Source organism: Micrasema longulum, unplaced genomic scaffold (assembly GCF_059751315.1).
Source record: "Micrasema longulum isolate JH-2025_06_02 unplaced genomic scaffold, ASM5975131v1 h1tg000004l, whole genome shotgun sequence".
Lineage (NCBI taxonomy): Eukaryota > Metazoa > Arthropoda > Insecta > Trichoptera > Brachycentridae > Micrasema > Micrasema longulum.
The window spans coordinates 219,431-235,535 of NW_028277213.1; the positions used below are offsets into that span (position 1 = coordinate 219,431).

Here is a 16,105-nt window from a genome sequence, read left to right on the forward strand (position 1 = left end):
TTTCATAGAAATTTTCTTCATGGGTGGTATGTTAAAAAAATGTATAAAGTCAAGAACATAATGCAAGTATTTTTAAATATGATTATGTGAAATCGTACGTAAGTCAAATGCTAAATTTATATCTCTGGTTATAATTTTTTTTAAATATATAAGCAAAATTATTGATAAAATAACGAAGAATAAAAAAAAAATGCTCAACGGTAATCACCGACTATTTTTGTCTTTTGCGTTATCAATTATTTTTAAATATTTCCAACAATCCTAATTACGTTTATTAATTAATTAAGTTACTTTTGTATGTTTTTGTGTTACTCTTTTACTTATTTGGTTTTGTTTACGTAACTACGGTGCAATGCTATTAGTTTAGTCGTTTTTTTCTTAATTTTATTTATCTCGCTTCTAGGTGTATCTTATGTGCCTTAATTGATTTCAAATTAACGCATTTGTTACTCTGTTAAATACTTTGTAATTTTGTAACAAATGTACATTTTTTTGTGGCCATAAGGTTTACATCTAAAAATACTAGATGTCTATCATCGGAAAATTCACACGAAAATATTTTTATTATATGCAGTATAAATAAATAAATTGAACAATTTAAAAAAAAGTTTCACTGTGGAACGTCGCACTGGGAATATTTGTTTATACACGTTATATCCTCAATCTTCGCGAATTCGACCACGTAACTGAATATTACACGCACCTACACTGGCTCGGTGTCAGGCATAGAAGAAACATTTACATTCTATCACTTCTTCACAATATTTTTAATAAACCCCCTTCGCCTGTTTATCTGAGAGATCTCTTCCAACATTTATCACAGCATGAGCTATCTCTTCGTTCTAGTAACGAGAGAACCCTTTCAATACCCATTCACCACTCTAATTGTTTTGCTTTCTCTTTCATAGTAGTAGCTGCTGGATTGTGTAATAATCTACATACTAATGTCAGAGACACTAATAAATCACGTATGTCAATTCCTGAATATTTGAGTTTTTCCTTTCTTATTCCTCTTTCATTCCCTCTTTACCCCCCCCCCCCCCATTCTTCATTGTATAATGTAGATATTTAGTTAATTTTTATTTCTCTTAGAAACATATATGTCATTGGTTTTATTCTCTGTATATTTTATGAGTCATATTTTTTTTACATGTATTACTGTTGATATCCCCAATAAATAAAATAAAAAATGTACATCAACGTTTTGTTTAGTAGTGAAAATATTATAAAATACTAAAAATGTTAAAAATAATAATAATAATTTCAGGCGTTGCCTAGTATGTATGTAGGTGAAATAATTCAATTAGATGAATCTCACCCGCATAAATAAAGGTTTCAGCTCTTTAACTTCACAAACATCAACAGATGAAAGAATTGAAGGAATATAGATGTTCAAATATGGGCAGAATGGTGAATGTTACACAGTGTGTAAAGTGGCCACTTAAACCAGCCATTGACAGGTCATAAGCCCTGTAGATGCCCAGACTTCTATATTACCTTTTCTTAAATGTTCTTCATCTCTGTTGTAATATGTTAATATGAACAGCTCCCCAGGGAGTTGAATCCAGTCCTTGTCTACAAACATTTGGACAAACTCAAAATTTTGTTGATAAATTACCTGGTCCACGAAGAAGTATAGAAATTGAAAAAATAACATTTTCAGGCGTTACCTAGTATGTAGGTGAAATAATTCAATTAGATGAATCTCACCCGTATAAATAAAGGTTTCAGCTCTTTAACTTCACAAACATCAACAGATGAAAGAATTGAAGGAATATAGATGTTCAAAAATAGGCAGAATGGTGAATGTTACACAGTGTGTAGTGGCCACTTAAACCAGCCAATGACAGGTCACAAGCCCTGTAGATGCCTTGACTTCTATATTACCTTCTTTAAAATGTTCTTCATCTCTGTTGTAATATGTTAAACTGATTAAATAAATAAATATGCTAATATAGTTATTAAGAGCTTTTAACTGTCAGATGTCAATAAGTCCTTATGTCTAAATTGATGTAATGTTAACAATATCGCCCATACAGATAGGAAGTTAGATTTTTGTATTAAAATTATTAATGGCAAAGAAGAGGTAGCGTAATTATTACGAGGATTATACAATATAACTATACGTCTTGACATTCTGACCTTTTCTGTGATGCAATTGAATTATTAGATCGAATTAAAAGCCAACACGATCGCCGATAGAAACATTACTTGATGAACCAACAATAAAACATTGCCAAGCCTAACATTTAGAATTAAAAAGATGCTACACCGATTTATCTTAGCTTATTCCACAATGGTGAACGTACCGGACTTGTAAGTTTACGAAATCATTAATTCGATTCAAACCAAATTTTGTTTATTTATTTATCTTTTTTACGTGATTATTTGCACCTGTGCTGGTTTTTAGCCAAATGGCAATTTCTTCCAACCAACCAATAGAATAAACTGTGCGACTTGTTTTAAACCATTGTAAAATAGCAACATTATGTAGAACAAGTGATATGCGTATTTGCATATATAAATAAAAAATACTTTTGATCCTAGTCTTCAATAGGAAAATTGTTCAATTTAAATTTAAAAGTCACAAACAATGACTGAAATTCAACAAAATCGTGAAGTATTAGGGGCGTGGGCAATGCAATGAACCGTTTTTGCGGGAATTTAAAATTAAGAATTCAATTATTTTATGCTGCTTATAAGTCTAAGAAATTTTATTTTTCGACAGTATTTCATCATTATTGATTTAAATTGTAAAAAAGTGATATTTCCCTATTGTCAGCCGCATACAATAAATTCTGGATTGTATTTCTTCGTAATGGATAGTGGAGCTAGGTAGAAGTAAAATGGATTGTCTCATTCGCCCATACCAATGCTGAATCAACTGCTCCACAACTGTATGGCTTATGTTAGGTTTTTGTTGTTTTCATTGTGTGTTTTTTAATATAAATAATATAGATGTATATAAATACCTTGTTTTTAAAACTGTCTGAATATTTGTTAATTATGTTTGTTTTTTTAATGAGTCTTCTTTGTTTATTCTTAAATGTAATAAAAAAAAAACTAAATTGTTAAGTGTCCTCGGCACGGGAAACCCCAGTGAGGTCACATTATTTTTATTATTAAGCTTGTAAGCGAAAAAATATGAATAAATAAATAAAAATAAATAAAGGATTATTGTGATATATTTATTAAAAAAAATACACTGTATGTATACAGGATGTATCCTGGACAAATTTGATAACGAATTGGATTCGCATCTAGACGAAAAACTTTGCTTGATTTATTTTGAATTTTTTATTTTTTTATATTTTTTTTATTATTATTTTTTTGCACCACAACGGGCCGGAGGCCCAATAACAGTGGAGAATTACATCACAGAATACCCAGGCTTGAGAAAAATCACATTTTTAATTTTTGTGTTCTCACCGGGAATCGAACCCAGAACCTTCCGTGCGTGAGTCAAGCGTCTTGACCACTACACTACGGAGGCCACCAACTTGACTGTATAATGTAATGTATATTCTATCATCGTTTGTATTTTAATTTAAATACATTGCCTTATGCCAACAGATAATATAAAATTATTACATTAAATGTTAAATTTCACATTCATATTATTGTACCGGTTTGATTTACGAGTACCAACATGTGTTTTTCAAAATAGGTTCCTGGAATGTGGTTTTCCCGCAACCATAAGAAGTCCTATAACTTATCATTATTGTCTCGAATTATATTCATTTGATTATGTAGTTCATTTCAATAATTAATCTTATCATAAAATATCAAACTTACCTCAGTTACATTGAGAATATTATGTGCATATCCAGTAGATGGAAAAGTCATACCTGAAACAATAAATAAACCATATTAGTTTCGCTTAAACTTTTTTTTGATTTTTTTATTTATTTACAATTTTAAAAAACCTCGTCTAGTCTAGTTAGTTCAGTCCACATGTGCTTTTTCAGATTGATTTTAAATTTGTCTCCATCAAAAGTTTTCAAGTAGTAAGGTAGGACGTTGTAGTGTTTAAGTCCATTATGTAGCATTTTTGACTGTCCTGTGTTTGTCTTTGCTTTTTCAATATGATAGCGTTGTTGTTGTCTGGTGTTATATTTGTGTATGTCAGCATTTTTGACTAATGTTATGCCGTTGTCTTATATTTTTACCAGTGTTATTTTGTGCTCAATTTTTAAGGTCTCAATTTTAGTCAAGTAGTTTATGTCAAACTGGTGTGTTTTTTTGTACAGTTCAGTCGTAGAGGTCAGGTAGGGTAGGTTGTATGTTAGTTTAAGAATTTTATTTTGTTGTCTTTGTATTCTTGTTATGTCTGTCTTGTTGCCAGTTCCCCAGAAGGAACTAGAACTAGTAACTAGATGTATGCTAAAGTTTATATAAACCTCGTGTGCTTGTACATACAACTTAAAAAATATTGCAACCATAATCTACAGTTAAAACAACTTCAGAATTTTCTTTTTTTATCATTTGGTGGAAATTCAGTTATTAAAATGGCTAATTGAGATGTTCGTTGTAATTTTTTGCCAATGGCTGAATATCTAATTCAATAACTTTCTTATTTGTTAACTGAGAAAATTATTTGCCTTTTAACTAAAAATGAGAGAAATTTGTCAAATTTAGATATTGGAACATGTCCCAAATTTATCGAATATTATATTATTTTGGCAAAAAATGCAGTTCGCAATAAATGGTTATGAGATACACATTTAACTGGCCAGCTCGCATAGTTTGCGCTTTGAGAAATTTAATTAGTAACCTTCTTAGCCCGAGTGTTCATCCATATATACGTGAAATTTAAGATTGATTTATTCCTCTACCAACTGAAACAAAAAAACCTGGACATTTTTTAAACACTCGTATCTCTAAGTACGTCTCTATTTTTCCTACTTCTATTGGTAGTCGATAATATACAGAAAAAATAGTTTTTTGGTTTGATAGCTGGCTTCTGCCCAGTAACTGTGTTTTGGAGCGAATTCCTGTCATCCTTTTAAATTATGCTTTACACGTGTTTTAAGAATTTTTCTATAAAATTTAACTGATGAGATTTAATAAATATATTCTATTATTAGTTATCCAATATAATAATAATAATTAAAACACATGTTTCGTGAATTTTGTTGGTTTATTATCAGACTCAGGGTTTATTTGGCTCTTGTCCTGTTGAATGAACAAATCATAAAAAAAATCATTCAAATAGCATAATCACAGGAATTAATTCGCGTCTTAAAGGTATTTTATAATGCTGTTTTTTTAATGTTTTAATTGCAGTCTGTAGAAATTTTGCCTATGTATTTTAACTCCTTAACATTTAAAACTGTAATTTATTAGGAAAAAATTAAGGATAATCATTTTTCAAATCTTAATATACTTCCTTCATAAAACATCTTACACAAGTTAATACTATAGCGGATATTTTTTCTTATAAAACAATTTTTATAAGTTGAAATACTCAACTATTTTTTGCCGGAATTCAAGAGTGTTAGTAATCATTGTTCAGATATTTTGTTTAATAAGGATATTCACAAAGATGCAATTAAAAAAACATACAATTGGTAGATGTATCGATAAAGTTACGCATATATATCTAATTATAAAATTACATTTGGAATTTGACATTTAAGCGTGATGGACAAATATTTCTCGGACGAAATATGTTTTACACGTTCGTGTACTTATATAGTATTGTATATTAAAATTAATTCCCGAGTGACTATTTGTAAAAGTTGGTAAAGGATCATGAAATATGTCTTTATTGCTATTTTGGCAGTACATGTTATATTCCCGACACACGCAGGTCAGAGGTGTTTGATATGTTGCATTACTTGATAATGAAGTCAGTTTGAATACATAAATTCTAAAAAAAATTAATACGGATACCGATTACCATGAATTAAACTTGTAAATTAATAAAAAAAATAATATTTTAACAAATTAAAAGAAAACACTAAAAACGTTTACAAAATAAGATAAATACAGCATTGTGCGAATCAATAGAATAAGAGTAGTTTTTGTCATTTTTTTACGTATAGCAACACTCATATGTCTAATTGACCGTTGTTAAGCGCCAAAAATTATTACTTATAGTTTATTAATCCTTTAGGAGCTCATATTGGTGTTTGCTAGTGTACTATCTGTTGTTTTTTTACATTTTCTCAATAATGGACTAATTCTATAAATAGCTTGCATATAAAACAGTATTTTTGAGTTAGTTTAAATTATGGATATCACGCCGAAGAAAAGGGAAAAGATTATAACCTTAAGTGAACATACATCAATGACTCAGAAAGAGATTGCAAATGAATGTTTTGTGAGTCAGGGAGCAGTCAGCAAGATTATTAAGCAAAAAAGAAAAACAGGGTCAGCTGAAGCAAAGGGAATTGGGAAATGTAGAAGAAACCGGAAAACAATGAAATATCTTTAATCAGAAATAGTAAGTTAACGAAAAAAAGTTGTGAACTCCAACAAGATTTGGCAGCCACTGAAGTGATGATACATGACTCAACAGTACAAAGAAGACTAATGGAATCTGAAAGAAAAGCAATTACACTACAGAAGAAACAACTTCTGACGGCACGTATATAATATATTCATTTGGGCTAGAAAATATACCAAATGGACTGTGCCACGTATCAAAGCTTATGCTTAAGTATTTCATTGATAAAAAGAAGACTCTTTCAGACTGGCCTGGAAATTCACCTGACCTTAACCCTATTAGTAAACTTGTGGGCGATTTGTAAATCTAGGATACAAAAATTGGACTGCACCACCAAGATAAATATGATAGAAGCTGTTATTCAGACGTGGTTTCGAGATGACATAATAAAAGAGAATTGCTAAAGTTAAACTGATCCCATGCCAAAACGTATTCAGGCTGTTATAAAAGCAAAAGAACGACATACATCCTATTAAATAAAAAATATTTGATGATTGTACGTCACTCGTAACTCAAAATATGAATAAACACGTATTTTATGTTTACAAGGAATTTTATTCCATTAATTCCAACAATACTGAAAGTAATAAGGGTGAAATTTTACGTCATAAAAAAATAGGGTAAATTGCATTAGACATAAACTCTATCAAAATAAGTGTATCAACAATATATTTGTACAGTAATGTACGTTTACCTTTATGATATTGTGTCATATATTTTTAACGTTCACTTTGTGTGTAGGTATTAAGAAGTAGTTTGAATTAAAATCACAATTAAGCTATCTAATCGAATCTATCAACTTATGAGCAAAAAATAAGTGTGGCGGTTTGCATTTCAATTAGCTTACATTAATTCTAACAACCTCAACGTGATTTCTCATTAATATTTTTATCAGCCGCAATGAAACATGTTAATACCAAGATAATAATTGTTTAACCTTTTCGTACACAATAAAAGGAAAACACGCTATTGTCGTATCAATAATGTACCCATTTACTTTTATATGTCTCTTTTTAAAAACAATGATGAAGTACAAATATGTTTCTGCCAAAAAAAGATGAAACTACTGTCCTCATATTCGCAAGGAAAACGCCTACAAATATATTTGGAGCTATGCAAAAAAAAGTAGTTTGTAAAATACGGTACAGCGAAAAAGTCAATACCTACAATGTGCCCTACGTTGTGCAATTTATAAATACATATAGTGAGGCTGTGCTGAGTAGGGCACTAGGAAATAATGAGTGAAGAAGAAGTCCCCAATAAGATACTTTTATTTTTATTTTTTTATGTGGTAGTTTATTATGTACGAGGATTATGTTTCTTAAATGGATTTTTCCTGCCTTTAAGAAACTTCTATTTTCTCTTTTAGTGTTAAGATCAGGAGGAATATCTACAGTGGTCTAATCAGAAACTTCTCAGCATTTGTTATTGTGAATAGGAAACCACTTAAAACATTTCAAAAGAAGCAAGCCAATTGACAGTCATCAACGGGTTTTCGCACCAGTATAAAGTTCGGCATTTTGTGTCTTACTTTGGTTTATTTTACCAATGTCCTGTACTAACTTGACCTTGTAAGATACTACCTCTCGTGTGAGCTCTTTACAAATATTTGACGATTTGATTATCACATAGATCCTCATCTAGACTTTTGCATCACGCTTTCAGCTTTTGTCTCAAACAGGGGCAGTACATCAACAGATTAGGACATTTTGAGGTGTTTCATCACAAGAGGCAGCTGTCGATCTCGGAGATCTTGAAACGATGCAGGCAAATTATGAAACTTTTAAAAATAAAAACCATGTACTTCAAATAGCGTTAGTAGAACCAAACTCCGATTGCTGGATGGAGTGCAACGAGATGTAAATGCTATCGGCATCAGGTACTGGATTAGTACATGTCAGGATAGATGGGAGATGGCGACGAATATTAGAGGCCATGGTCCACAGCGTGTTGTAGAGCCAGTGATGATAATAATAATTATTCAACGCATTAATACAAACGTTCAATCATTTTTTTCTTTAGCTTAGTTTTAGAAAAAAAAAAAAAAATTGTATCAACTGAGTTTTAGATCGAACGACCCACCTATAAAATATTATTTTGTAATTAAAAACATGTTTTTAAAAAATATAGTGTATTAATAATGTGTTTTTGTAATTATTTATATCAAATATATTTTAATATGAAATTATATAGTATATTATAATACATATTATATTTGTAGTGCATAAAGTGTTAGATATCGGCACTAAGAAAAGGTAGGTACCATTTTTTATCGAATTATTACTGACTGAAAATAAAATTGATGATTTTGTGGTCACATAAAAATGTGCTTATTATCTGTGTGGTTTTCAAATCAAAATATAAAGAAATGCAGCAAACACATCAATCTTTTTTTAGTTTGGTTTAATCGACATAATTCACGGTGAATAGACACGAATAAATGAAGTGAAACATTGTAAACGGTAAAGATTTGTTAAATTTATCCGAAAAATTAATGTATATTATAATTAGTAGCCATTAATTACATAAACTTCATTATTATTTTGTAATTAAAGATAAATACATTTAATAAATTTGGTAAGTATGATGATCAACTTTGAATATGTTTGAATTTTTAGAGACAATAGGAAAATACCACATACTACGAATACCGATTAAAATGTGAAATATAAAATGGATTTTTAAAAAATAATTGTGTTTTCTAAATTAATATGGATATTTCGGAGAAACTTTTTCACAGATAATTTTAAAAAAAATGTTAAAAACTATGTCTTAACAAAAACGAGACATGTTCTATTTCAACTTAAACTGTCACAAACGAAGTTCAAAATTTAACCGAATCGTGATGAATTAGGGACGAGGCCAATGTAATAAACCGTTTTTGCAGGAATTTAAAACAATAAATTCAAACATGTTTTTTATGCTATTAATGAGTACAAAAAAAATATTTTTACTCGACCGTAATTTATAGAATTTAAAATTGTTAAAAAGTGGTATTTCCTTATTAAGATTTATTTGTCAAAAAATTGAAAAAACGGAGACTCGAACTTCAATTTATTTTAGATATTATTGTTTCATTACGGTTACCCACGTAGTTAGAGTCAGAGAGCGTTCGTTCATACATAGCTGAAACGAGCGCAAAATACGATTTTAATTGCGTTAAAAAGTGTACACAATTTGAACGAATTTACGAAACGAATGCATGCCATGCTAAGAGGTCTGCTTTCATATCCATTTATCGACTTGCTAGAAATAAAATCGCTGCTATACCGAGGCTTACAGATGAGTTAGAAAGTAAAATAAATTAAAAGTCAAAATAATTCATTAGTTAAAAAATTTACATATGTTAACATGTAAAATAATTAAAAAATGACGGACATGAATTGAATTTGTAGTTAATTGAATATCTGCACAAATAAAATAAAATCAATAAATATTTATCAATTTAATTTAAAGCACGATGCGTAAAAAAACTAATGTAAATTAATCTGAGCATTCATAATAAAAATGTCTGTACTTAAAAATTAAAAATTGTAAGTAACCAAAAGGAAGTAAAATTATATAATATTTCACTGTTCCCTAGGATTGCATAAAGGGGGATTATTCAAATCGGAATCACCTTATAATCTACGTTTAATCGGCAGACATTGTAAAAGAAAATTACCAGTAATGCTAAGTCAAAATGGGTCTTGGAGGAAATCGAATCTTGTCTCGACCCATTGAAGCAGTAACTTGACGTAAAACCGAAGAACTTTGTAGTCGCGGAGTCAACAGTCGGTAATATAATGATGTCATTATGGAAAATTGCCCCATTTTGTCGATCAGACCCGGAAATTTACAATACTGTACAATTATGTTTTTATCGCAGGAATTTATTGTGCAGACTCAACCGAACGGATTATGTTTTTGAAGCGATTATTAGATTCTCAAGAAGTGTGTTTTTTACAAATTATAAGTTAGCTACCAATAGTGTTATTATGTCGACATGCCAGTTATAATACGACCAGTAGCTAAATCACAAATAACTATCGACGTGCTAATAAGCGACGTAATTTCACAATTTCTCACCAAGGTCGTTTATCGCATTTGCGATCACAATAGAACATCCATGAACACCAAATATAAAACGTCAAAATATTTACGTTTCGCGATGTATAATCCTGCTGCGCAATCACATATTTGAATTTCACCGGTGTAAATAAGGAAAATATTCCAAAACTGCTATTTTAACTTATTATTTAACCCGCCATTTTTTGCATTTAGCCAGCGGTCGGCAAGCCGACTGCCAAATGTCAAGAAAAGCAGTCGCCATAGTAATTGTAATTAAATGTTCACTTTTTGAATTAGATACTCTTTACTATTTTGCAAATGCAATGTATTGTATAATTTTCTATAGTAAACGCCGATTTTTCGCCAATTAACTGTATTTATTTACGAGGAAAACAAAAAACAAATCAACACGAGCGTTGACTTGGAGATTACACACGCGGTGACTTATGACTATGATAACTTAAGCATGTTCATTATTGTGCATTGTGCATTGTGATTGCTCATCGATCGAATGCTTAGCATGTTTTTAAGCATGTCGATAGTTATTTGTGATTGAGCTACAGATATCACTAAAATTATTCCGTGTATTTATCACTTGACAATCATTTATAGGAGATGTACACATCTTTATAAATTATTAGCAAAAAAATTATAGAAGTGACGTAGCCGTTGGTCGCATTTGCTGTTTACTTATGTTTTGTTACATTATGCTACGGTTCAAAATTACTAGAAGTACATGAAGAATCATTTTTTTTATTGACAGGGAAACCAATTTTAATCTTCTTATTCTTATGGTTCCTCTCCCTGATAGATGTTGGAAATCATCGTTGCGATTCTTACTTTATTGGCAGCTGCCCTGAACGAGAACTGAGTGCTGCAATGGAACCAGTCACGCAAGTTCTTAAGCCAAGAGATGCGCCTTCTACCTGCACTGCGTCTTCCTTCAATCCTTCTCCGTAGATATGTTTCGCTTCTCTTCACATGCCCAAAGGAGTCGAGTTTTCTTTTCTTTATGGTCTTCAGCACCTATTTATCTTTTTCCATCATCGTTTCGGACTCTATCCACCCAGGAGATTTTTAATATCCTCCTGTAGCACCACATTTCAAAGGCCTATTTTAATATTTCGTGATAATTACACAAAGGAAAATATCATTGAATTCTTAAGATTTTAGTAGATTGTGTCCGTAATATGTTATTTATTATGTATGCAGACAATTGGTAGAATTCCATATTTAATTTGGTAATTTATCCAAAATAAAACAAGTTTATTGGATTATAATTCTACTTTATTTTTTATAAAATATACAAAGGGTATATTGTGACGCGTTTCGTCTTGTTAGGACATTTTCAAACAAACTAACTTAAATATTTACAAAGTTTCCTTATATACTAAAAATAATTGCTATTTTATGTTTGTGGATTTCTATACAAGCCAAAATAAGTAGAGTAATTAAAATTCAATTAGGGTATACTGAGTATATTAGAGGAATATTTTGGTTATATTGGGGAAAAACCTTCCATTATTTAAAATTATTTGTAAGGGTATGACTTTAAAATTAATGTAATAATTATAAAAATATTGATTTCATTTATACGGGTTTATTTTGAAAATTATTGTTGAAACTCTACATTGGTGTTTTACACAGGCTTGTTTTATTTTGGATACATTACCAAATCCGTAATATGTATTCAAAACAATTGAATGTTAATAAAAGATAAAGATTTAAAAAAATCACAAATGAGTTTCGATCAATCAGTTGCGGAATATAACTAGCTGTCACGATATCGTGATTCGGGAATTTTCAATCGGGGCGTTTTTATATTACTTGAAATCCAATATTACAGTTTCCCGACTGGTTGAATCTGAAAAGCGCCGAGATAAATGGCAACATTTGAAATCTGAAAGTCCAGTCACGGAGAAAGAAATATAAACAATGGGTGTTGCAGTTCGATTCTTCTATTATTCGCTCTTCCTTCTTATCGCCTTCACCTCCTATTCACCTACTATTTTCCTTTCCGTTTCGTCGGAACGGAACTGAAAGTCATAGATCTGAGACAAGCCTTGAAATGAAACGATTCACGGTTCGATTGTGAATCCGATTTGGAAAAAGATTTTGTGTTCAATTGTTTACAAATAGACAAACCTACCAGCGTACACAAGGTTTTATCTGAAATCTAGAATTCTGAAAGGTAACTGTACGACTCGGTTACATAATATCAACAAAAAAAAATGTAAACTGTATCAGGTTCAAATTGAATATTTAAAAGTCGACATGTAAATTAATTACTAACTGACACGTTTTATTCGTTTCTACTCGTATTTTACAAGACCCGTTTTGATTTTTATCGAACTAGTGAGTTGAATTTCTAAACAAGCATTGTTTAATGTCATACGTATCAACTGTCTACAAATGATTAATAAGCTTGCAATAAGTGTCGAAAGAAAGTAAAAAGATGGTCAACTTCAAGATGAAAAGATCAAATAATGGAAAAAACAGGTTGCCCTATTATTATTGACGCTTCATTAAAATTAAAGTAAACCTCAATTAAAAAAAATGTGCTTTAAAGTTTTTTGGGTAAGATTTAAAGACAGTTCTTTCAAATTACAATATTTAAGTTTGTCTAAATGTTTGTCGACAAAAGACTAGATTTCACCCCCTCGGAAGTCATGAAGATTAACAAATTACAACAGGGATGGAGAATACCTTAGAAAAGGGGATATGGAGGTCTAGGCATCTACAGGGCTTATGACCTGTCATTGGCTGGTTTAAGTGGCCACTTTACACACTGTGTAACATTCACCATTTTGCCTATGTTTAAACATCCATATTCCTTCATTTCTTCCATTTGTTGATTTTAGTGAAGTTAAAGAACTGAAATCTTTATTGGCTAAATCTTTATTCTTAATCTTTATTATGTATAATATAATGTAAGAAATATATACCATAAATTGATATTTTTCTGTGGTTCAGTGGTTCTGTGTGATACAACAACTCTCATCCATGAAATCAACTTAAACGATGTAACTTCGTGATATATTATATTATATATATATATTATCCATTACTTTAATATATAATTCATTAAAAAATAAATAAAAAATATTACTATGAATTCAGTCAATATTAGGTATTCAATAATGTCAACTGGCCGAATTGTTCTTGTAATTGATAGTCCTAAAAACGGCCGCGTGGAGCGCTTTATGTCTTGCAATATGACGCAAGTAATTATGGTCTTATGTCAAAAGTACCATCTCAAAGAAAAATAGTCCTTAAGAAACAAGGTCTAAAATACTGTTTTCCAAATCAAGAATCTTAAAATAATTTGTTTAATCTGCAAGTTTAATTTAGGAGAAAAAACCCGCTCTGGGGTTAGAACGTTCAAAATATAGTATACTTATTTATATAAAAAAATAAGCTGGAATAATCGGCTAGTTTCTTGGCTCACCGCAGGCGCTGGCGCGCTTTTTAAAAATTAATATTTATATTAGGATAAAAATACAAACGGTAGAAATGATTTCAAATAAATGTTAATTATTTATTTCTTTTTCTGTAAATAAAGTTACAATAAAACATTATTATAGTTAGTCAAATATAATGGTAAGCTGCGCATAATCGCTTCTATACACGGTTCGCCCCTGGTTTCTGCAAGTAAAATAATAAGTTGCAATTGACGAGGGCCCACTTCAAAAATAACGTGTAAATTAATCATCTTAGGAAAGTGAACTCCGTTTGATCATACTTGGCTTGTTAACTTCACTTATTCCCACAATTTAATATCATTGTCTTCGTAATTTTGAAGAAAAAATCGACATTGTGCGGATAAGTACAGAGAAAGTCATTTTGTGTTAACTCTATGGGAATAAAAGTGCAAAAAATCACAATAGAACTACCAGCAAGTAATAGAGTCTGAGCACTGTTGGTATTAGTAAGGTCTACTGAAGTCAAAATCTACGATCTCCTTGGGTTCGTATTAGTTCATAGCACAATGTTAATGGTAACAAATCATGTATCCATAAAAAGAAAGTCATGTGAGCAATGTTACAAAATTGAACACATAATTTTAAAGCTTTGTGTGTATTTCCTAGTTGGGTAGGTAGTTGATTATAGCTTCAATTTTATTTTACAATTTACTAACGCCAAAGTTGAATTTTCCCAATATAAGGTATATCTGAGATATTCTGAGATATCTCTACATGAGAGAGTGCGGGTATGAATTAGTGACGTCGTTAAAAGTAGTTGGTTTTTATTAATACTTATTTTCAAGAAACTTTGCGTTACAATTTAATCCTCCAAGAAAACATTTTTTGTACCCAAATTCCCGTTGAGTTGAACTTCCTCATTTTCACACTCGCTCATATAATTTAGATGTCAATCGATTTTTTTTGTCCAAATACGTATTTACATATGTATTTAATATTTTTTTTTTAACATACCATCGCATTGAAAAACATTCAAAATATTTGAACAGGAGGCTTATTCTGTCACAATTTTGTTACGTAAGTTCGTTCGTTCGTGATATATTCATCCCACTCTGACGCAAACAAAATCGTATTTCGCTCTCTTTCCCTCTAATACGATACAAATAAATATTCGAAACGAATTAGTTTCAGAATAAGGCCACAGAGCGCACTTGATGGGAACCTTAAAAAATATATTATTTAGCTAAATATTTTTATACGTAAAAAAATCTACAATGCGTTAATGTCGAAGAAATTTTATTTTACTCATTTTTCATTCCAGTTATGGGACAAATTTCATTAAGTGACGTATTATCCTTATATTTTTTTATTTATTAATTTGATGGTATTTTGTCGGTATTTAAATTGATATGATATAGTCGAAGTGTGTTCAAATACGCACAGGTTTAAACGTTCCAAATATCGTGTAAAAATAACAAACAAAACATATTGAAAACATAGATTAATCTTTTACTGTCTCTTTGTAACCTAGGCGCTGGAAACACATTTATTATTCATTTCATTTGGTATATTGTATTGCACAAATCTAACGGATAATTATTACCCATTCAACCGTTTTCCGAGAATTATAATATCTACATAATACGTAAGTTGAAACTGATGAAGAATTATTCGACTCCTGAGACCTCGGATGCGAATGATTACATTAAGGCCAGTGAAAAACATTATAATGGTCTAACTAGAAGTGGGTAATAATAGAGCACGCATCTTACTATTACTTCACATTGATGTATAATCCCAGATCCTAGGTTCTAAAGGTCACGTAGATGTTCATCATGGTCGCCAAGTTACCTGACTGAACAAGGTTTCTCTCTATGGACACAACTTCGTGTAGATGTTAATCACTCTTAGATATAATTACAGGAAAAAAGATGGTTTCGAAATCTTGAAATTATTCGAAACATACGATTTAAAAAGACAATTTGCATCTTCTTCCATCATTACTAAGGATTGCTTTTCAGCTTAAATTTCGTCTGTTAAAATCGTTGAGTTCTCCTCTGACTCGGCTATGGAGATGGTTGTATCCCTAAGAGCCTATTTTCTTCAGTCCTAAACTATTTGGTCCAGGGTGTTGATGATCTTTCGTTCAAAGTCACGAAATAATTTACGTAATTTATTTATT

At 30.6% G+C, this 16,105-nt stretch overlaps 1 protein-coding gene across 5 annotated transcripts in view; it reads right to left on the reverse strand.

Moving 5' to 3' along the window:
* The window catches only part of Cda5 (Chitin deacetylase-like 5), a 254,949-nt gene that overhangs the window by 183,333 nt on the left and 55,511 nt on the right, over positions 1–16,105 (reverse strand). The window lies entirely within an intron of this gene.